The sequence below is a fragment of the Bos mutus genome, chromosome 26 (genome assembly GCF_027580195.1).
Source record: "Bos mutus isolate GX-2022 chromosome 26, NWIPB_WYAK_1.1, whole genome shotgun sequence".
Classification (NCBI taxonomy): domain Eukaryota; kingdom Metazoa; phylum Chordata; class Mammalia; order Artiodactyla; family Bovidae; genus Bos; species Bos mutus.
In genome coordinates, this window is record NC_091642.1 from 40,740,560 (window position 1) to 40,762,274 (window position 21,715).

The window sequence follows — 21,715 nt, forward strand, 5'->3', positions numbered from 1 at the left end:
TTTTCCAGACTCTGTGGCACTCAGGACTTGACTAGTTGACAGTTGACCAAATCTTGGACAAAGAGACAAGAAGGAAGCAATTTGTTGGGAGGACTCTGAGAGACTTTCATCTCAATACAAACAGACTGCAGAACATGTGCCTTTTCATCAGCTGGACATGTGTCTTCATGTAAAACTTGAAATGCAGCAGCCCTCTTGCAACCCAGATGGGTCAAGCCTAAGAGGCAGCTGGTGTGCGGAGGATGGCAGAGGTGGAGGGTGGAGGGAGCCTGGCTCCTTGCAGATACTGCTGAGCTGCTGAAGTTATCTTGAAACCACTCTCCTCTGAACTGTTATTGTGTAAGACAAGTACCATTGTCTAAGGCACTCTTAGGATTCCATAATCTGCCGCCTAATTGATACAGGGTTACTCTGGCAATATAGGGAAGTACTGGTATTTACCTATGTGAATCCAGGGGTCAAAGTGGTGATTCTGAATATCAGTAAGACAAAGAAGGAGGAGAATTTTGTGAGATTGAACTGTCGAAGTAAATATTTCTAAGATAGTATTATATTTTTCTTTGATTAAAATATAAATAGTGGTAAAGAATTCACCTGCCAACGCAGGAGACCCAAGAGATCCCTGGGTTGGGAGGATCTCCTGGAGTAGGAAATGGCAACCAGTTCCAGTATTCTTGCCTGAAAAATTCCATGGACAGGAGTCTGCGGACTATAGTCCATAGGATTGCAGAGGTGGATATGACTGAGCAACTAAACACACACACACAATTCATTATACACTCTTTCTTGGTGACTCAGTCTTATTTCAATGTACCTGCTAATAGCAATGTTTCCCTCTATTTCTAACTTGCTTTCATCTAGAAAATCACTTAGAAAAATTACTTCACCAAACTGCTCTGACTTCAGCCTTTCTCTCCTGTTAGTCTAGGTCAGTCACTGTAATTTAAGCTTATTCGTAAAATCAAAGCTGAACTGGACACAGGTCTGAAGGGATCTCCTGTATAGTCTCCTGTGATTAAACTATATGCTGATTACGATGACTGCTACATGATTTATAATTTGGTTGCTCAAAAATCATCTTTCTTACCTTTTTTCCCCCTCCACTTCCTTCTAGATAAGAGCAAGCTGAGTTCTGTGAAGGTGAGGTAAGACTATGTATATCACCTTTAATTCAGCAAAAGCTATCACAATAATAATACATAGGGCTTCTCTGGTGACTCAGATGGTAAAGAATCTATCTACAATGCAGGAGACCTAGGTTTGATCCCTGGGTGGGGAAGATCTGCTGGAGAAGGAAATGGCAACCCACTTCAGTACTCTTGCCTAGGAAATCTCATGGACAGGGGAGTCTGGCAGACTACAGTCCATGGGTTCTCAAAGAGTCAGACACGACTGAGCGACTAACACACACACAACTAACCGAAAGCTTTCCTTCTCTGGTTAACTGAAATCATGTACTAACCCCCGTGAGCTCAGTCCTCACAATAGCTTTATCAAACAGGAGGCAGTTGAGTCTAGACATTTGATATCCAACCTCCAGGGTCAACCACAGGAGTTCAAATTCCAATTCCAATCACTAACTGTGGGGTCACAGCTACCCAAATGTCAAAGTGGGGCTGATAATAGTAAGGAAGGAAAGAACTGTTGAGAAGGTAAAGTGAGAAAATGCTTGTGAAACCAACGTGGCAGGAGGCTTGGTGGCAGGAAGCACTCAACAACTGATAATGATCATCATCTCCATTTTAAAGGGTAGAAAACTAGAGCCTAGAATAGGTAAGCAAGTGAACTAAGTGGTGAAGTGAAAGTGAAGTCGCTCAGTCGTGTCCGACTCTCTGCGACCCCATGGACTGTAGCCTACCAGGCTCCTCTGTCCATGGGATTTTCCAGGCAATAGTACTGGAGTGGATTGCCATTTCCTTCTCCAGGGGATCTTCCCAACCCAGGGATAGAATCCAGGTATCCTGCATTGTAGACAGACGCTTTACCATCTGAGCCACCAGGGAAGTACAACTAAGTGGTGAAGCAAAGACTTAAAACTAGGTGTGTAAGATCCCAGAGTTCCTACCATTAGTCACACAGTGATACTGGCAATTCACATTTAATAGTTAATGATGGAATCATGGGAAGGTCAAATTCTTGGCCTTCGGATAAGAGCAGTAGCCTTTATTGCAGAAACGAGACTTCAGTTTGGCATTACTAGCATCTGATTCATAGTCTTTTTGCTGCCAGAAAGTAAAAGGGCATCCATTCCCTCCACTTGTTTCTTAGGCAGGATGATTCAATGTCTGTGGACTGAACACCTGGAATACGTAGTTAAGAAATTCAATGTAGGGCTTCCCTGGTGGCTCAGCAGTAAAGAACTGGCCTGCCAATGTAGAAGACACGGGTTTGATCCCTGGTCTGGGAAGATCCTATGTGCCGTGGGGAAACTGAGCCCGCGTGCCACAAACTACAGCCTGTGCTCTAGAGCCCAGGAGCTGCAACTGCTGAAGTCTGCACACCGTAGAGCCTGTGCTCCGCAGCAAGAGAAGCCTGGGCACCGAAATGAAAGAGTGGCCCCCACGGGCTGCAACTACAGAAGAGCCTTCAAAGCAATGAAGACCCAGCACAGCCAAAAATAAGTAAATAAACATTGAAAGAAAAGAAATTCAATGCATAATTATCTAACCAAGAGAGTTCAATTTAAAATATTTGCTGGTTTTTAATATAAATTCTAAGTTGTGGTATTCAAATTACTTGGCCATAAGAAAGAATGAAATAACTGCCTCTGTAGCAACATGGATGAACCTAGAGATTATCCTACTGAGTGAAAAAGCCGTATTATATGATATCAGTTATACGTGGAATCTAAACAGTAATACAAATGAACTTATTTACAAAACAGAACAGACTCAGAGATAGAACACAAACTTCCCAAAGGGGAAATGGAGGTAGGGATAAATTAGGAGCAGGGAATTAACAGATATACAATACTATATATAAAATAGATAAATAACAAGTACATCAATGTCACATAACTTATAATGGATGAGAATTAGAAAAAAATACATATGTATAAATGAATTGGTTTTCTGTACATCTGAAACTAAGATGATATTGTAAATCAACTATACTTCAATACAAAAATAAAATAAATTGTGATACTCAAAAGGCATTTCATATGCTCATAAATGTACTAATTCATGATTCTGTTGTATTTTTAAATGAGATGATTCAATTAATATTTTCATAAAACAATAAAAACTTCATAAAACATTTGGAAAATGAATTTGAAGTGCTGGGAAGAAATGCAGCTAATTTGTCACCATAAATTCACAAGAGCCTAATTGTGTTATCTTGCTGTTAAAATACTAAAATTTCCTAGAAATTATGCATTCTAAAGATAAGCTGCCCATAAACCACCAAACTCTAATATCCACTTGAACATACTTCCCTTTTATTGTAATTTGCTTTTAAGAAAATACCATCCAGAAGTTATCTAATTCAATAAAGCATAATGAATCAGAAATAAAATTTCTAAATATCATTTTCTTTGCCTGCCAGATGCCTGAAGCCCAGAGATGAGGTCAGTCCTTGGGCATTATTAATCAATTTTATTTAATTTTCATGTATTTTCTAAGGGCAGTACATGAACGAGATGAATTTAATCCAGCACTATTTTCAAAAGCAAAACCTCTCCTAGAATACCTCTCATCCACCGCTTCTCCAGGGTTCCTCAACCACAGGAAATATTCTAACTGTTCAACATATTTCAGTAGACAGCTGCAGTCACATTTCTGGTTTTGAACTAGACAATCTCTTCAATGCAGTGGACAAAATCTAAACAGGCTGTGTCCCTCCAAAAGTTTCCCTGGCAGATTACTTTTAAATGCTCAAAAAATTCCCTATACTGCCAATTGTGTCCTTAGTCGTTCAGTCGTGTCCGACCCTTTGTGACCCTATGGACTAAAGCCCATCAAGGTCCTCTGTCCATGGGACGTTTCAGGCAAGAACAGTGGAGTGAGATGCCATTTCCTCCTCCAGGGAATCATCTCCTATGTCTCCTGCATTGCAGGTGGATCCTTTACCGGCTGAACCACCAAGGAAGCCCCTGCTGCTGCTGCTGCTAAGTCGCTTCAGTCGTGTCCGACTCTGTGCGACCCCAGAGACGGCAGCCCACCAGGCTCCGCCGTCCCTGGGATTCTCCAGGCAAGAACACGGGAGTGGGCTGCCATTTCCTTCTCCAATGCATGAAAGTGGAAAGTGAAGTCGCTTCAGTCATGTCCGACTCCGTGCGACCCCATGGACTGCAGCCCACCAGGCTCCTCCGTCCATGGGATTTCCCAGGCAAGAGTACTGGAGTGGGGTGCCATTGCCTTCTCCAATGCATGAAAGTGGAAACTGAAAGTGAAGTCGCTCAGTCGTGTCCGACTCTGTGCGACCCCACGGACTGCGGCCCACAAGGCTCCTCCGTCCCTGGGATTTCCCAGGCAAGAACACTGGAGTGGGGTGCCGTCGTCTTCTCCCAGGGGAGCCCCTATGTATTGCCAAAATCACTAGCAAGTGGCAGTCCAGCCCACTGTTTCTCTTTGCACACCCCACTCACTTCCTACTTTCCTTCCCTGCAGCTGACATCCCTCCACTCTGATGTAGTTTCCTCTGAGTGTGGTTCCTGGGCCACCTGCAGCATAATTACTCAGTAGAGGAGGAGGGTGGTTGTTAACAAGAAACAGATTTCTATGCCTCACCGAGTCAGAATTTCTGGAAAGGGTGCCCCACAGATCTCTATTTTTATCAAGCGCCCCAGAAGATCTTTATGTTCATTGAAACCTAAGGCTCAGTGCATTAGGAAAAAGTTCTCTAAGACAGTTACCAATAACCTCTAAATGCCTGGCCTTGATCAGCTGAACAGTACCTACTCTAGAACAAACTCCTGCCTCATTTTAAATGAAGTAGAGGTAGTTCCTTTCTCCTCCCACTTCCCTCACCTTTGCTGTTCAGTCACTCAGTCGTGTCTGACTCTTTGCGACCTCATAGACTGCAGAACGCCAGGTTTCCTGTCCTTCACCATCTCCGGAGCTTGCTCAAACTCACGTCCATTGAGTCGGTGATGCCATCCCACCGGCTCATCCTCTATCGCCCCCTTCTCCCCTTGCCTTCAATCTGTCCCAGCATCAGGGTCTTTTCTAATGAGTCAGCTCTTCCCATCAGGTGGCCAAAGTACTGGAGCTTCAGCTTCAGCATCAGTCCTTCCAATGAATACTCAGGACTGATTTCCTTTAGGACGGACTGGTTTAACCTCCTTGCAGGCCAAGGGACTCTCAAGAGTCTTCTCCAGCACCACAGTTTCAAAGCATCAATTCTTTAGCACTCAGCCTTTTTTTACTGTCCAGCTCTCACATCTGTACATGACTACTGGAAAAACAATAGCTTTGACTATATGGACTTTTGTAGGCAAAGTTATGTCTCTGCTTTTTAATATGCTGTCTAGGTGTGTCATTGCTTTTCTTTCAAGGAGCAAGTGTCTTTTAATTTCATGGCTGCAGTCACCATCCACAGTGATTTTGGAGCCCAAGAAAATAAAGTCTGTCACTGTTTCCATTGTTTCCCCATCTATTTGCCATGAAGTGACGGGACCGGATGCCATGATCTTAGTTTTTCGAATGTTGAATTTTAAGCTAGCTTTTTCTTTTAACACACTTTATGTTAAGTCTTTTCTCTTAATTATTCCATGTTTCTTTCAAGGCTTCAATTAAGGCTTAGTCTGAGCACTGTGTCTTCACTCCAGCCACTGTCACCATGGCATCCAACTGGGATTGAGTGAGAACTCAACAGTTCCAAGGTTAACTACCTCTTTCCCACAAGTATTCAGTTCAATTCAGTTCAGTCGCTCAGTCGTGTCCGACTCTTTGCGACCCCATGAATTTCAGCACTCCAGGCCTCCCCGTCCATCACCAACTCCCAGAGTTCACTCAAATTCATGCCCATCGAGTTGGTGATGCCATCCAGCCATCTCATCCTCTGTCGTCCCCTTCTCCTCCTTCCCCCAATCCCTCCCAGCATCAGAGTCTTTTCCAATGAGTCAACTCTTTGCATGAGGTGGCCAAAGTATTGGAGTTTCAGCTTTAGCAACAGTCCTTCCAAAGAACACCCAGGACTGATCTTTAGAATGGACTGGTTGGACCTCCTTGCAGTCCAAGGGACTCTCAAAAGAGTCTTCTCCAACACCACAGTTCAAAAGCATCAATTCTTTGGTGCTCAGCTTTCTTCACAGTTCAACTCTCACATCCATACATGACTACTGGAAAAACCATAGCCTTGACTAGATGGACCTTTGCTGGCAAAGTAATGTCTCTGCTTTTGAATATGCTATCTAGGTTGGTCATAACTTTCCTTCCAAGAAGTAAGTGTCTTTTAATTTCATGGCTGCAATCACCATCAGCAGTGATTTTAGAGCCCCCCCAAAATAAAGTCTGACACTGTTTCCCCATCTATTCGCCATGAAGTGATGGGACAAGATGCCATGATCTTTGTTTTCTGAATGTTGAGCTTTAAGCCAACTTTTTTGCTCTCCTCTTTCACTTTCATCAAGAGGCTTTTGAGTTCCTCTTCACTTTCTGCCATAAGAGTGGTGTCATCTGCATATCTGAAGTTACTGATATTTCTCCTGGCAATCTTGATTCCAGCCTGTGCTTCTTCCAGCCCAGCGTTTCTCATGATGTACTCTGCACAGAAGTTAAATAAGCAGGGTGACAATATACAGCCTTGACCTACTCCTTTTCCTATTTGGAACAAGTCTGTTGTTCCATGTCCAGTTCTAACTGTTGCTTCCTGACCTGCATACACGTTTCTCAAGAGGCAGGTCAGGTGGTCTGGTATTCCCATCTCTTTCAGAATTTTCCACAATTTATTGTAATCCACACAGTCAAAAGCTTTGGCATAGTCAATAAAGCAGAAATAGATGCTTTTCTGGAACTCTCTTGCTTTTTCCATGATCCAGCAGATGTTGGCAATTTGATCACTGGTTCCTCTGCCTTTTCTAAAACCAGCTTGAACATCTGGAAGTTCATCATTAACGTATTGCTAAAGCTTGGCTTGGAGAATTTTGAGCATTACTTTACTAGCATGTGAGATGAGTGCAATTGTGCAGTAGTATGAGCATTCCTTGGCATTGCCTTTCTTTGGAATTGGAATGAAAACTGACCTTTTCCTGTCCTGTGGCCACTGCTGAGTTTTCCAAATTTGCTGGCATATTGAGTGGAGCACTTTCACAGCATCATCTTTCAGGATTTGAAATAGCTCAACTGGAATTCCATCACCTCCACTAGCTTTGTTCGTAGTGATGCTTTCTAAGGCCCACTTGACTTCACATTCCAGGATGTCTGGCTCTAGGTGAGTGATCACACCATTATGATTATCTGGGTCGTGAAGATCTTTTTTGTACAGTATTACCTCTAAGTAAATTCATTCATTCATTGACTGATTCAACATTATTTATAAAGCTCCTACTTCATGCTAGGAGCTAGTGAGAAAAGATTCAGACACTATTCATCTTATGAAACTTATATTCTGCTAGAGGCAGGAAGTTGAGCAGAGAGATGCTAAGATATTAACCATCTGCACAAATAAATCATTAAAACTGTGGTAAGTGCTACAAATACAAAATACAACAGGTAGTTATGCATTTTGGGGGCAAAAATACCTCAGAAGTGGTGACGTATTCTTCTCAGTACTTCAGGAGGACACCGATTTGCCTTGTTACCCGATGTCAAATTCGATCACCTAACTTACATCTGCCAGGTTTCTTCCCTGTAAAGACACTAGTTTTCCTCTTATAATTACAAAGTATCTTATAGCGAGTTACTTTGAGAAATGCAAATATACTTTTGCCTATTCATTTCAGCGTTCAAAGATGATTCATTCCTGAAGCAGTTATTTCTGTAGAGTTTGAAAATGGTGAATTTTATATTTCTGTCCTTCTATATCATTATTCTATATTTATTAGTTTAGTTGGAGTTTTTGTTGAAGATTGTTTAATTTTTGTACCAAATTTTTAAAGTTTTAGCCTAATCGATCTATTTTTCCTTGATGATATCTGGGTTATACATCATTCTTTAGAGGGTCTTCAAACTCACTAATGATAAAAATTTTAAATATGTCTACCAATCTTTTTCTCCTAGTAATTTTATGGTTAGTTATTTTTTAATGAATACCTTTGATCTGTGCAATTTATTTTTATGTAAGGAGTATGACAAGGACAGTTTCTTTTTATCATGAGGCAACCTGACCCTGAATCTCTTCAGTTTTGCTTAGCTTCTTGTCTAATTCTCAACTCTGCTCAATAAAGTGATCCGCCCAAACTAGACACATAGTACATTATTTATTCAAATGAAGTAATCTCTAGTGGCTCAGGTGGTAAAGAATCTGCCTGCAATGCAGGACACCTGGGTTCCATCCCTGGGTTGGGAAGATCGCTTGGAGAAGGGAATGGCTACCCCCTCCAGTATTCTTGCCTGGAGAATTCCATGGATAGAGGTCCCTGACAGGCTTCAGTCCATGTGGATGCAAAGAGTTGGACATGACTGAGCACCTAACACTGTTAATAATACCTCAATGAAGCTGAAAAAAACAGAGTCTGTGAATGATGGGTAAACTTACATAGAAAAAAAGATACTGGCAATTCAGAAAGGAGGCAAGGATGCAACTGTGTTTGAGGTACCGCAGGACTGGACTGAGAGTGGTAAAAAGAATGTAGAAGGATAAATAGCTATTGGGAGAGATTCTGAGGGGAAAATACATAGAGCTTGGAAGTGAAGTGGACAGACTGGGATGCAGGAGCACAAGCAGGCAAAGATACTGTGAATGTTGGCATGTAAGGGGAGCAGAGATGGTGAAGCATCTGACTTCAGAAGAGATTTCTCCTGTATTTCAGTGAATGCCATCAACATCCAATCAGTTACACAAACCCGAGAAAACCTGGAAATAGTTGCCATACATCTCCTTCCTCCCTCAATCCACATCCATTCTATCGCTCATATCTACTGAGTCACCCTCCAAGATAACTCTCAAATCTGCATTTTCTCACCATCTTTCTTCAGAGGAGCCTAATCTGTGTCACTTTTTATTATGTCTGCATCACTAGAATAGCCTTCTAATTGGTCTATTTGTTTCCATCATGTCCCTCTTTGTTTAATTCTACATACAACCGGCATGCCATTCAAACATTGTCATTTCTTCCCTTAAAACCCTTTAACAGCTTCCCATCACTGTCAACATCACATATCTTTAAAAGGTCCCACAGAGCTGGGCCTGATCCAGCTGCCAAACCACCAGCCTTCTCTGTACCCTCATTTCACACATTTACTTCCTCTGTATCCTTCCAGGGTTAGTTTAAGCATCTCTTCCTCAGGCAGATATTTTTGGCTATTTCCAGACTAAGCCACACTCTTAGTCATACACTCATGAAGAAATATAAGACAAACCTATATTGAGGGATTTTCTACAAAACAACTGGCCAGTGTTCCGAAAACGTGTCAAGATGATGAAAGACAGACAAAGGCTGAGGGATTCCCATTTCTGACCAAAAGGGACTAAGAAGACGTGACAGCAAAATGCCATGTGTGATCCTGGATGGGACTCTGGACCAGGAGGACACTGGTGAAACGGGAATAAGATCTGTAGACTAGACATTATAGTACTGTAACAATGTTAGTATCCTATTTTGATAACTACCATGATTAATGAGGTGTTAAAATTTGGGGGAAATGGGTAAAGGATACACAGAAACTCTGTGTACTATTTTTGCAGTTTTCTGTAAGTCTGAAATTACTTAAAATTAAATATTTGTAAAATGTTCAGCTAGTACTTTAACAATTCCTTCAACAAAGGACAACAAAAGGAAAAAAAGTTTGCATGACATGCAATATATATAATACCAGCTATGTCTAAACTATAAGGCATATTTGGGTAACAGTAAGAAAGAGATAAAAAGTTGAATAAAAACAGGCAAATGAACAAGTCATAAGAGAACTATGAATGGCTAAGCAACATGTGAAAGATGTTAATTTCACTAGTAATTATGAAACTATGAATTTGAAATGGTATTTTCATTTATTTGATAAACTTTACATGATCCATCATACTTAATATTGAAGACTGGAAGAAAAATTGGCTATTTAAAAAATAGTACATGTTTCTGTTGACCCAGCAATTCCAAGTTTTCCCATAGACTGTCCTGCCCAATAATACACTAATAACACACACACATACACACACACACACACTCAAATACACATTTGCTCTAGATCAATGCAGAATAGCTTAAACATATTACAATTCTGGAAACTGAAATATGTAGGAGGAAATGGAAATATGCAGGTTATTTGAAAAAAAAATTTCTATAGTAAATGAAGCCATCAGAAAAGACTTACATCTGTATGCTCTGAACCAGGAAGTTGTCCGAGTTACAGCATCAAGTGAAAAAAAAGCAAGTTATAAAATAACACAACTCCCATCTTGTATTCCTAATACATATGTATTTAATGTATGTTGGTGTTTGCAAGAAAAAAGTTGAACAACATACACTGGACTGTTTTCAGCTGGTGACTCAGATGGTAAAGAATCTGCCTGCAATATGGGAGACCTTGGTTCGATCCCTGGGTTGAGAAGATACCTTGGAGAAGGGAATGGTGGCCTGTTCCAGTATTCTTGCCTGGAGAATTCCATGGACAGAGGAGCCTGGTGAGCTAAAGTACAGGGGGTCGAAAAGAGTCGGACACAGTTGAGAGACTAACACTTTCACTTTCAACATAATTTGTTACAGATATGTATCACTTTATAATCAAATAATACTTTTTTTAAAAAAGAGCCTATACATCATAAGTAGGTAGCTCCAGAGTTTTAGTACAGCCCTGCCAGTTTCTAGATGTATGGGTTCTGACCAATTATTCCCTGAGTCTATTTCCCTGGTCTAATGTGAGACTCATGCCCAACCATGGTATGGCAGTGATACTAGTTGAAATATATAGTTACTCAAGGGCTCTCAAAGCTGAGAGAGACTATATGTCCTGACGGCTGGGCTGGGTGACCTTGATGTTACACCATAACATGCAGCTAGCTGCCTGTTGTTTAGTAAAGTCACCTTTGAGTCTTTTGTGAACCCCGTGGACTGTAGCCCACCAGGTTCCTCTGTCCATGGAATTTTCCAGGCAAGAATACTGGAGTGGGTGGCCATTTCCTTCTCCAGGGGATCTTCCTGACCCAGGAATCAAACCCACGTCTCCTCTGTTGGCAGGTGGACTCTAACACTGTGCCACCACCACTGCGGCTGCTGGAGACAGCAATTTACTGGCCAAAGGCCTTAAGGAAAACAGCTTGGGACAATTCTGCTTCATGAACCTTTCAGTCAGTCCTGCTAAAATCAAGGCCTAAGTGCTCACCTGCTCCCTTCTGCCCTTCATGAATCCTCTCTTCTGGACCAGGTATCAGGTGTCCCTTGCCCAAGAGTAAGGCTTGTTTGCGTCAGGTTAGTCCCCTGCTCAAAAAAGCAACTGGCAACCTACTGCCTACCAGAAGAGGTCCAAACACTCTTGCCAGCCCTCGGTGCTGTGCACTATTGACTTTGTTTTCCACTGCTTCGCAATATATGGCTTCCTCTACTTCTCTTTTTGATCAAACCCTCTCTGTCCTACCCCAACATCCGCCATTCAGAAGGTTCGACATCCTTTCTAAAACTTCCCACCAACTCTGTGGTTTTCTGATTTCATCTATTTAAAAATAGGTAGTAATAAGGAAATAAAACACAGTATTGGGTGCCATTATAAAAACCCCAAGGCAGCATTGACACATGTTATTCCATAAAAATGTATATGAAAGTCAGAGGAATAAATGCATAAAACTTAAAAACAGAAGCACAAATCTGAATATGAAATTAAATTTAGCTTCTAAATAGGTTTTCCTCTAAGTATGGTTTATGGACCACCTGCATCAGAATTCTCTGAAAAGGTCGTTAAAAGAAGTCTCCCGGGCCCAGTCTAGACTTACTGAAAAATAAATAACCTATGGGAGGACTTCTCTGGTGGTCCAGGGGCTATGAAATGCAGGGGCACAGGTTCCGTTCCCAGTTGGGGAACTAAGATCCCACATACTACATGGCCAAAAAATAAAACAAAAAAATTTTTTTAAACTTACAGGGGTGGCATGGAAGTCATTCTGGTTTTTTGAGACAGTTTGAGATGCACTGCCTTAGTGACTTTTCTAAGTCTTTCAATAATATTACACTTGACCAAAAGAAGGGCTTCCCTTGTGGCTCAGATGGTAAAGAATCTGCCGGCAATGCAGGAGACTTGGGTTCGATCCCTGGGTCGGGAAGATCCCCTGGAGAAAGAAATGGCTACCCACTCCAGTATTCTTGCTTGGAGAATTCCATGGACAGAGGAGCCTGGTGGGCTACAGTCCATGGGGTCACAAAGAGTCGGACACAACTGAGTGACTAACACTTTCACTAACACTCTGAGGAAAGAAAAAGAACCTTGATCTCCTAAGAATGTCATTTACATTTCTTTCAAAGCCATATTTGAATTTCTTGAACTTTTCAACATTTGGACAAAAAAGTTCCACGCCCACTACTGACTCCAAATGATTTTCATTTTTTTTCCCCCTTAAAGAGGTATAATGGTTCAGTAAGCAGTTTCTCTGCCCCATTTTTACAAAAACAGGAATGTATGAAGATTTATTCCAGGTTTCTCTTTTCTAACCTCATTCCATTCACCACTTCCAATTATTCTTCCCATTAAAGAAAATTTACCTATGGAACGACTTAAAAGCCAATCTTTCAAGGACAAAACAGATTGGAAAAAAAAATTGGAGTCAACCCATCAGATGACTGAAGCAGGAACCCACAGGCATGAAGGCCTCCCCATATTTCTTCCCAGTGGCTGAAATTCATGCTCCCAGAGTTAAAAGACAAGGCTCCAGCAACAGGTTAAATAAAATTACAGGGTCCTTAGATGAGCAGAAGTTAACCAAGATGGCCATTAGTGATTACAGTTTTCTTTCTGCTTTTAATGAAAAGGTGCACAGTTGATTATTGGCCTAGCCATTCAAGTCTGAAATGTAATACTCCCCCAGAGACCCACCCTCAGAGGTGCCTTAGAGTGTACCTCTAAGTACCTGGGAAGACAAAACAGGCAGGGAGTGTTAACTGGGGCCTAGAAGGGTTAAAAATGACTCATCACTGGCCACCTGTTTCCAGATAAACCAGAGTCAAGTCAAGTGAAGCAATCAAAGTGAATAATTTGTGATGGGTCTCTGAACGGTTATCTCTTATATGAGTCTGGGTTGAATCTTTGGTTCAGTTACTGCAGTACTGCTGAAACCTAAGTATAGCAAAAGTGTAAAAACAAAACACCAAATTCATCAAAACTCAAAGTGTTTCATCCTTAATCAAGTTTAAACTCACAAATTTTTAAAACAGTTCCTTTAAATAAACTGGACTTCAGTTAAATAATTACTTACACAAAAGGGTAAAATCAAACAGCGCAGGCTATATTTTTAAAAGTCAGATTTAAAAAATATTCCTCAACTAAATAGTATCCATGAACTTTTTACACAAGACCAAGAATAGTTTTTGCCTCTTTAGAAAAAAACAATGAGTTACAAATTTCTGAAAGTTATTTATGAGAACAAATAATTATAAGGACTAAATTGCCAACATTCGTTGGACCATAAAAAAAGCAAGGGGATTCCAGAAAAAAATCTACTTCTGCTTCATTGACTGTGAGAAAGCCTTGGACTGTGTGATTCACAGCAAACTGTGCAAAATTCTTAAAGAGATGGGAACACCAGACTACAATATCTGTCTCCTGAGAAACCTGTATGCGGGTCAAGAAGCAACAGTTAGAACCTTACATAGAACGACTGGTTCAAAATTGGGAAAGGAGTACGAGGCTGTATATTGTCAGCCTGCTTATTTAACTTATATGCAGACTACATCATGTGAAATGTTGGTCTGGATGAGTCATAAGCTAGAATCAAGATTGCAGGGAGAAATATCAATGATCTCAGATATGCAGATGATACCACTCTAATGGCAGAAAGTGAAGAGGAACTAAACAGCCTCACCTTGAAAAAGGTGAGTGAAACAGTTGACTTAAAACTCAACATTAAAAAAAACTAATATCACGGCATCTGTTCCCATCACTTCACAGCAAATAGAAGGGAAAAAAAGTGGAAGCAGTGACAGATTTTCTTTTCTTGGGCTCCAAAATCACTGTGGATGGTAACTGCTGCCATGAAATTAAAAGACACTTGCTTCTTAGAAGGAAAGCTACGACAAACCTAGACAGCATATTAAAAAGCAAAGACATCACTTTGCCAACAAAGGGCCATATATAGTCCAAGTTATGGTTTTTCCTGTGGTCATGTACAAATGTGATAGTTGGACCATAAAAAAGGCTGAACGCCGAATTGATGCTTTCGTATTGTGCTGCTGAAAAAGACTGCTGAGAGTCCCTTGGACTGCAAGGAGATCAAACCAGTCAATCCCAAGGGAACTTGAATATTCACTGGAAGGATTGTTGCTAAAGCTCAAGCTCCAATACTTTGGCCACCTGATGTGAAGAGCCAACTCATTGGAAAAAACCTCGATGCTGTGAAAAATTGAAGGCAAAGGGTGAAGAGAGTTGCAGAGGAGGAGATGGTTAGATAGCATCACCAACTTAGTGGACATGAACTTGAGCAAACTCTGGGAAATAGTAGAGGACAGGGAAGCCTGGCATACTGCAATCCATGGGGATGCAAAAAGTCAGAGACAATTGAGTGACTGAACAACAACAACAACATAATGTTAAAATATTGAAATCAGTGATGACATACTCCTTCCCAAAGAAGTTGTGGAGGAATTGAGAATTTTTTATTCTTTGTTGCCACAGCAGTCTTCCCACCTCTAATTAAAATCTGATATCTATTTTTTTTTAATTGAGGTATAACTGAAGTATAATATAATGTTAGTGGCAGGTCCAATTATAAAAAAGATCTGGGCTTTTATAATTAGATGTGATGTAATTATTTCAACAAGTCAAAGAATAGCTGATATTTAACTTTAATATTAAATTTAAATTAAACTAAAATTAAATTTAATTTTAACATTCAAGTTAAAATATTTAAATTAAAATATTAATACTCTAAAATATTCGAATAAAAATGGTCATGAAATGGCATCATAACTTCACCATGGCTTATGAATGGGAGATATACTGAGACTCTTAAAAAGTGGATAAAGGTAGATGGCATAGAAATTTTTTAAACTACAATTTCAATAATTTCCAATAATATAATATTGGAATTATTATAATATTGATACATTTCAATAATATAATATATATACTCATCTGTAACATCTCTCCTTATCCAGTGATTATATATAATGTAAATATCTCCCTAATATAATGTATTATACAGCATATATATTACATATAATGTATATTTTTATAATGCACACATTTATATAATGTACACACTATATTACGTATACTCTACATACACTGTAGCTTCCCAGGTAGCTCAGTGGGTTAAGAATCTGCCTGCAATGCAGGAGACACAAGAGACACAGGTTTGATCCCTAGGTCCATAGGGTTGCAAAGGTCTGGTGGGTCCATACGGTTGCAAAGAGTTGGACACAACTAAAGCGACTGAGCACACACACACATTGTATAAAAGATACGTAGTACGTATTACACGGGCTTCCCTGGTGGCTCGGGTGGTAAAGAATCTGCCTTCAATGCAGGAGACCTGGGTTTGATCCCTGGGTCAGCAAGACCCCCTAGAGTAGGAAATGGCAGCTCGTTCCAGTATTCTCACCTGGAGAATCCCATGGACAGAGGAGCCTGGCAAGCTACAGTCCCTGGGGTCTCAAAGAGTCGGACATGACAAAACAACTCACACACACACACACACACATCTTCCTGCCTCCAGCAAAGGTTCACTAGGTATAAGAAGGGATGTCACAAATGAATATAATATATATTACACAGGTCAACTTTTAGGCAAAAACAAATTGGAACCCTTCTTAATAAGGAATTTAATGAAAAATACCATTTACAAAACCATTAAACATCAAGGAAAAATAGCAAAAATTTTGTACAAGAATCTGGGTACTAATTCTACACAGGAGACGATAAACTCTACAGTGGAAATGATTGGACCACCAACTCTCATGAAGACAAGCCTCCACTTTTCTCACTCCAATAAGTGTCCCCACCTAAGTCAGGAAAGCAGACACTGAGTCAGATTGTCTAAGTTTGATGCTCAGCTCTGTCACTCTCTGAGCAATGACCCTGAGCAATTTACCTAGCTTCTTTGTGCTTCAGTTTTTTAATCTGCAAAATTGTACCTATTGCATAAAATTGTTTTATGAATTAATAATAATAATAACAAACACGTTGCAATTAACCTCATGTCAGACACTTCTTAGAACTTTCCATTTATATCTATTTATTCATTTACTCCTCCCCCAAACCTCATGAGAGAAAAACTAACACCCCAATTGAAAGACAAATAAACTGAAGCTCAGAGAACTTAGGAACTCCCCCCAAAACACATAACTCATAAATGGCAAAAAGAGTTCACGTTCCTAACCACTACATCATCTTTGAGATAATACATGTAAAGGCTGAGTACAGTGCCCAGCATACGGCACATGTTTCATAACTAATGCTTTTATTAATAAGCATTTGTCAAATGTTTGCAAGATTCTGAGGTTACATCATGGCTTGGGAGGAAATAATGCTTTGCATCAAGTGGAGAGGTGTTCTGTGGATGCGGAATATGTGTGTGACCACACTGTATGTACCCCAGATTAACACCTCCTCTTCCACATAAAACAAAGAATCCTGATGTCTGGCTGTCTAAAGTTCTCCCTTCTTCATCCCAGTGTCACTGGGATCCTCCGTTAGGCTGTCATTATCTGACACCAGATTATACCTGTACTCTCTCCTTTTGCCAATCCACTCCCCACCCAATTGCCAAAGTGCCCTTCCATAAAGATTCTTTCACACCTACTCCTTTCAGGAAACCTATCTTAAATTGGCTATGTTACCAAAATCAAATTTCCACTCCCTTGCTTTCAAGGACCTTAATAAGACATGAAAGGAACATGACTTTAACTTTAGTTCAAGTGCTCCGGTGCCTACTTACCAAATAAATACTTGATAAGAATGGCCGTGTTTCACTATGCAGAGAATAGCAGTATTTGTGCTACTTCAAAACCATGATAAGCAGTTTTAAAATTTTATTTATTTTGGGCACAGCCCAAGAGAAAAAAACTTAAAAAATATTTAAGTATCTCATCTTAAACAGCTTGACTGGAGTTTCAAAAGGGAAGAATAACAGAGAAAAATCTGCTTTATTATATGCACTATAATGTTAATATCTAGGCAAATTCCAGTCAGCTTTCTGATCTTTCATTCTGAAATTAGATCATGAATCACAGGGTAAACCTCCAATGACTGAGGATGGAAAATGAGAACTATTAAAAAAAGGGGGGAGGTGGGGGTATAACACCCTTCATTTTCAAGATCACACAATGCATTCATTTCCAAGAGTGTCTTGAAAGGCTAACTAGAGCTAAGCAAAAATATGAATTACTGGTTCTTATCTCACAGGGCTGCTTTTAATAAATACAAGTTGCTAAGTAACCAGTGGTCTGAATTAATGTCTTTTTTCCAACCATATCAATGGGCAAAATAGTATAGATTTAATTTAAAACTTAGAAAGAAAATCAAACATGAACTTCAAAGACTTAGCTATTTGTCAAATGTTTAAGTGACTTTTCCACTCAGCATGAGAAGATGAAGGATTGTACTAGAAGTTCACCTGATTTGCTTAGAAATCCAACTAATTTCTGACAAAAGGCATATCCAGATGTAGCTACATCCAGATCATTCCTGAGTTGAACATTCTGATGTCAACTCAGGATTTCTGAATGTACACTCAACACATCCAGTTGCACAACTCACATGTTCAGACAGCTGAAATAAGCAAGTCAGTAGGTAGCACTACAGTGGTTTTTCCTTTTGTTTTAGAAGGATTGCTATTGTTCCTTCAGTTGGTCTTAGTTGACTGTATCAATTGCCTCCATTTTGACGAAATGTTTAATGATTCCTATAAAGTGATGGCTAGAAACAGTCAACATTAAAAGAAGTTATATAGTGAGCATGGGAAGATTCTAGAATTGGTATTCATTTAAATGAATATTTAGTGTACAGCTTAAATATTAGACTCCAGAGACAGAGAACTGATCATCATATTTTCCAGAATGACCATGAGTCACTTTTTGTAGTTTCAACTGAAGTTACTTCTAAATTTTTCACAGGGCCGAGAAAAAAAAAAAATGCTAGGATTAGACAGAATCACAAGCCCAGTGGTTTAAAATTGTGTCTAATGGGTAAATGTGTCCGCCAGGGAGGCACCTGGTGGTTTCTGGGCAGCATGTACTATTTCTTCTACCCCTCAGATTTTAAGCAAGAATCACCAGGCTTTCCTTCTCTGTAAAAGGCAACCTCACTCCCTGGATTGTAGCTGTAAGTAGGTTTGAGGAGAATCCTTGAGGGAGGAATGTGATCAAACTGTGTTAAGTTCTTTGTGCTTAAAAAGAGAGAGAGAGAGATAACTACTGCTAACAATTCTTTAACTATTTTTATCAGTCCTTCTCAGAAGCCAATCCCAGAAACAGTCTCCTCTCCAGGAACAAGTCTCTTTACTGAGGTCCCCTCCATCCTGGGGACCACGATGCTCCCATTTCTCCCTCCAAGCCTCTCACTGGGAATGAGGCTTATGAAACAGGATGAAAGTAGGCAAGAAACTGACCCTGAAGACCACAGTGGATAAAGCAGTAGGACTCTTTACCTGCTGATTTAAATGGTGCTTCCTTGACAAAAGAGTGTAAGAAAACAAGTTTCTTCCTAAAATTCCCAAGAACCAGCTGATACATAAATTACAGTTAAAATAGTATATTCAAGAGCAGATTCCCAAGAGGCAAGCAAATTGCTGTATATATGCTTGAACAGAAAACAAGCAGCCAGTTCATTTTCCAGGGGGATTCCAATAACATCTCAAGTTTCTGAATGAAAAAGATGTAATGGAGTACATCGTAAAGAGGAACCTAATTCTCAAAGGCACTGACTCAGTATTAAATGGAAACATAGGTCTTTACAGAGAAGCTACATAATGCCCACTATAACAGAGTCACAGAGTACATCTTTGAAGTTCAAGTTAGCATCCATCCCACAAAGACTGCCAACTAAAACAAGGTTTGGAAAAACAGAAAACAGGCTTCATCTCTATATAAAACCACCATAGAAAACTACTCCCCTAAACTCGAAACAGAAAATCAAACATTCAGGTGTAACGGAACTGCTGAAACGAATCTGCCATACTGACCTTGACAGGGCCTTGAATCATGAAATCATAGATCAGCATCCTGATGATTATCCATTATAAAGTCGGAAACGCCTTAAAACCCAGGACTTCATTTTATTCTCAGTGGCTAGCAGGATGTTTGGAACGCAGTGTGTTCTCCGGAGCTCACTTAGATTTCTGTTTTACTTACTACCAAACACTGATTTCCATAAAGCCACCCCCATGCCACTCAAGCACTTAAGATTTCCTTCAATCCTCTCCATCAGGTTCTGCTTCCTGAATTACTTGTTTATTTCTTTATTTCTGAATGTCTGTAATTACAACACCTTAGGCTTTTGACTATCAGCGGTGTGGGGTTGTCTCAGAAAGTTCTGGAAAATTATGTTTTAGTGACATGCCACTTTGTGCATTTCATTAAGGCTTTCAGTTAAGGCTTATACGTTATTCAGGTGAGGAAAAAAAAAAAAAAAAAAGCCTTAAGAGTGGCTCGTCAAGGGCATAACAGTAAGCATCAGATACAAAGACCTGCCACACGTCCCTCCGGGACGCCTGTTTTTCCAACCTCGCCCCTTCCTTCCCCACACCACGCACCCCCAAAGACAGTGCGGTGGGCTCTCTGAACCGTCTCCGAGGCAGCACCCCAAGTCTATACCAGAAACACACGCGGGTACATGGATCACCGCCAGGGTCCCGCCCTGCCCCCCAGGAGTCACAGCTTCCTGCTTTCCCCATCAAGGTGAAACTAACCCCTGGGGGCCCGCCGGGGGGCGGACAGAGGCAACGCAGGCGGAGACAGGCGATCGCAGGGCTGGCAGGAAGGAAGTGAGCGGCTGGCAAAGCGCATTTTCCTCCCGCGGAGCAAGCCCGGGACAGGACGCCGCTAGCGGAAGAGGGGCGAGTGCGCGCCAGGCCGGTGGCACACGCGCCCGGCGTGCACACGCATCTGTGCCGGTGCGCGCTCACCCGCGGGCGCGCGCGTCTACTCACCAGCAGCCTCTGATGTCCCGAGCCCGCGTGGCACGGCGACTGCAGCGGCTCTCTCCACGCCTGCCGTGTGGCCTGGACATCCGTCTGGCCGCTGCAGCCCGGGCCGCGGTGGCTTTTGCTAGGAGGCAGTGCCGCCGGGTGATAGCGCGCCCAGGGAGCAGGCGCCCGCTCCCTGGCTTCGGCGACCCTCCTCCGCTGCTCTGCGGACTGGTGGTGCTTTGCCGCTTTCACTTGTTGGGTCTCGGTGCGCTCCTCCCCTCCTTCTCTTCGCCGCCGTGGCTCCTCAAACCCCGACGCGCAGGCCTGGCGAAACCGAGCCTGCAGCAGCCGTCCCTGCTACCGCCGCGGCAAGAAAATAAACTGCCCCTGCGATAGTCCTGGCCGCCTCTGCTCGGGCCCCTGGGTGCCGCCTCCGCCTCTGCCTCCGCCCCCCTCCCTCTCCCCGGCGGCGGCGGCGGCGGCGGCGGCCTCCAGTGGTCCCAGAGAGAGCTCGCGGTTGGAAGCGGGTCTCTGCTTTCGGCCTAGAGGGAGTGTGAAACGATGGAGCGCACTTTCTCTCCTGAAACTCTGCCCCTCCCTTCCTCGCCCGGAATTCTCATTTTGCTCCGCCATCAGTGTCACCCAGGTGGACCAGAGTAGGTGCCTTTTAAGTGTACACGTGTGGTGATACAGCAGGATTTGAGCGTGAACTCGTGGCGCAGTGGTAAAGAATCCGCCTGCCAATGCAGGAGACACAGGAGTCTGGGGTTCCTTCCCTGGCTTAGGAAGATCCCCTGGGGGAGGAAATGGCAACCCAGTCCAGTATTCTTGCCTGGAAAATCCTATGGACAGAAGAGCCTGGAGGGCTGCAATCCATGAGGTTGCAGAGAGTCAGACACGACTGAGCGCGCACACACACTCGCACTGGAGTCAGAGGAAGGAAAGGGTTTTGATGGAAAATCTCATTAGACCTCCTGTTAGGAATTCCATCTTGAGATTTATCCATTACCCACCACCACCATGAAACACTTTAGTCCTCTTCCTTTCTGCCCACTCCCTGTCCTCCGGTAATGAAAGCTATTATATATGCTGGATATTATATTAACATGTGTAGTGTTTTTAGTATGGCCTTGGCATTGAGCTGGGCACTCTTGACGTGAAATCATACGTCATCCTCTCCACAGCCTTAGAAAAGTTACTGCTATTTTTCCCATGACTGAGATACAAAGAAGCAAGGTAATTTGTCCCAGGTTACCTACCTAGAGGCCTTCTCTGGTGGCTCAGCGGGTAAAGAATCTGCCTTTAGTGCATTAGACGCAGGAGACGCCAGTTCCATTCCTTGGTCAGGAAGATC

At 41.8% G+C, this 21,715-nt stretch overlaps 1 protein-coding gene across 5 annotated transcripts in view; it reads right to left on the minus strand.

Annotated features, from left to right (window-relative positions):
• STAMBPL1 (STAM binding protein like 1) overlaps window positions 1–20,878 on the minus strand; it is a 53,166-nt gene extending 32,288 nt beyond the window's left edge. The window contains exon 1 of one of the 5 annotated variants that reach the window (XM_070363491.1): window positions 20,383–20,878. The gene's annotated coding sequence lies outside the window, so the exon portion shown is untranslated. Of the gene's footprint in view, window positions 1–11,417; window positions 11,533–19,416; window positions 19,794–20,142; window positions 20,325–20,382 lie in introns of those variants that run through there. The other 4 variants (XM_070363495.1, XM_005897712.2, XM_070363492.1 and 1 more) reach the window with 4 other exon arrangements.
• Between the last annotated feature and the right edge of the window lie 837 nt (window positions 20,879–21,715).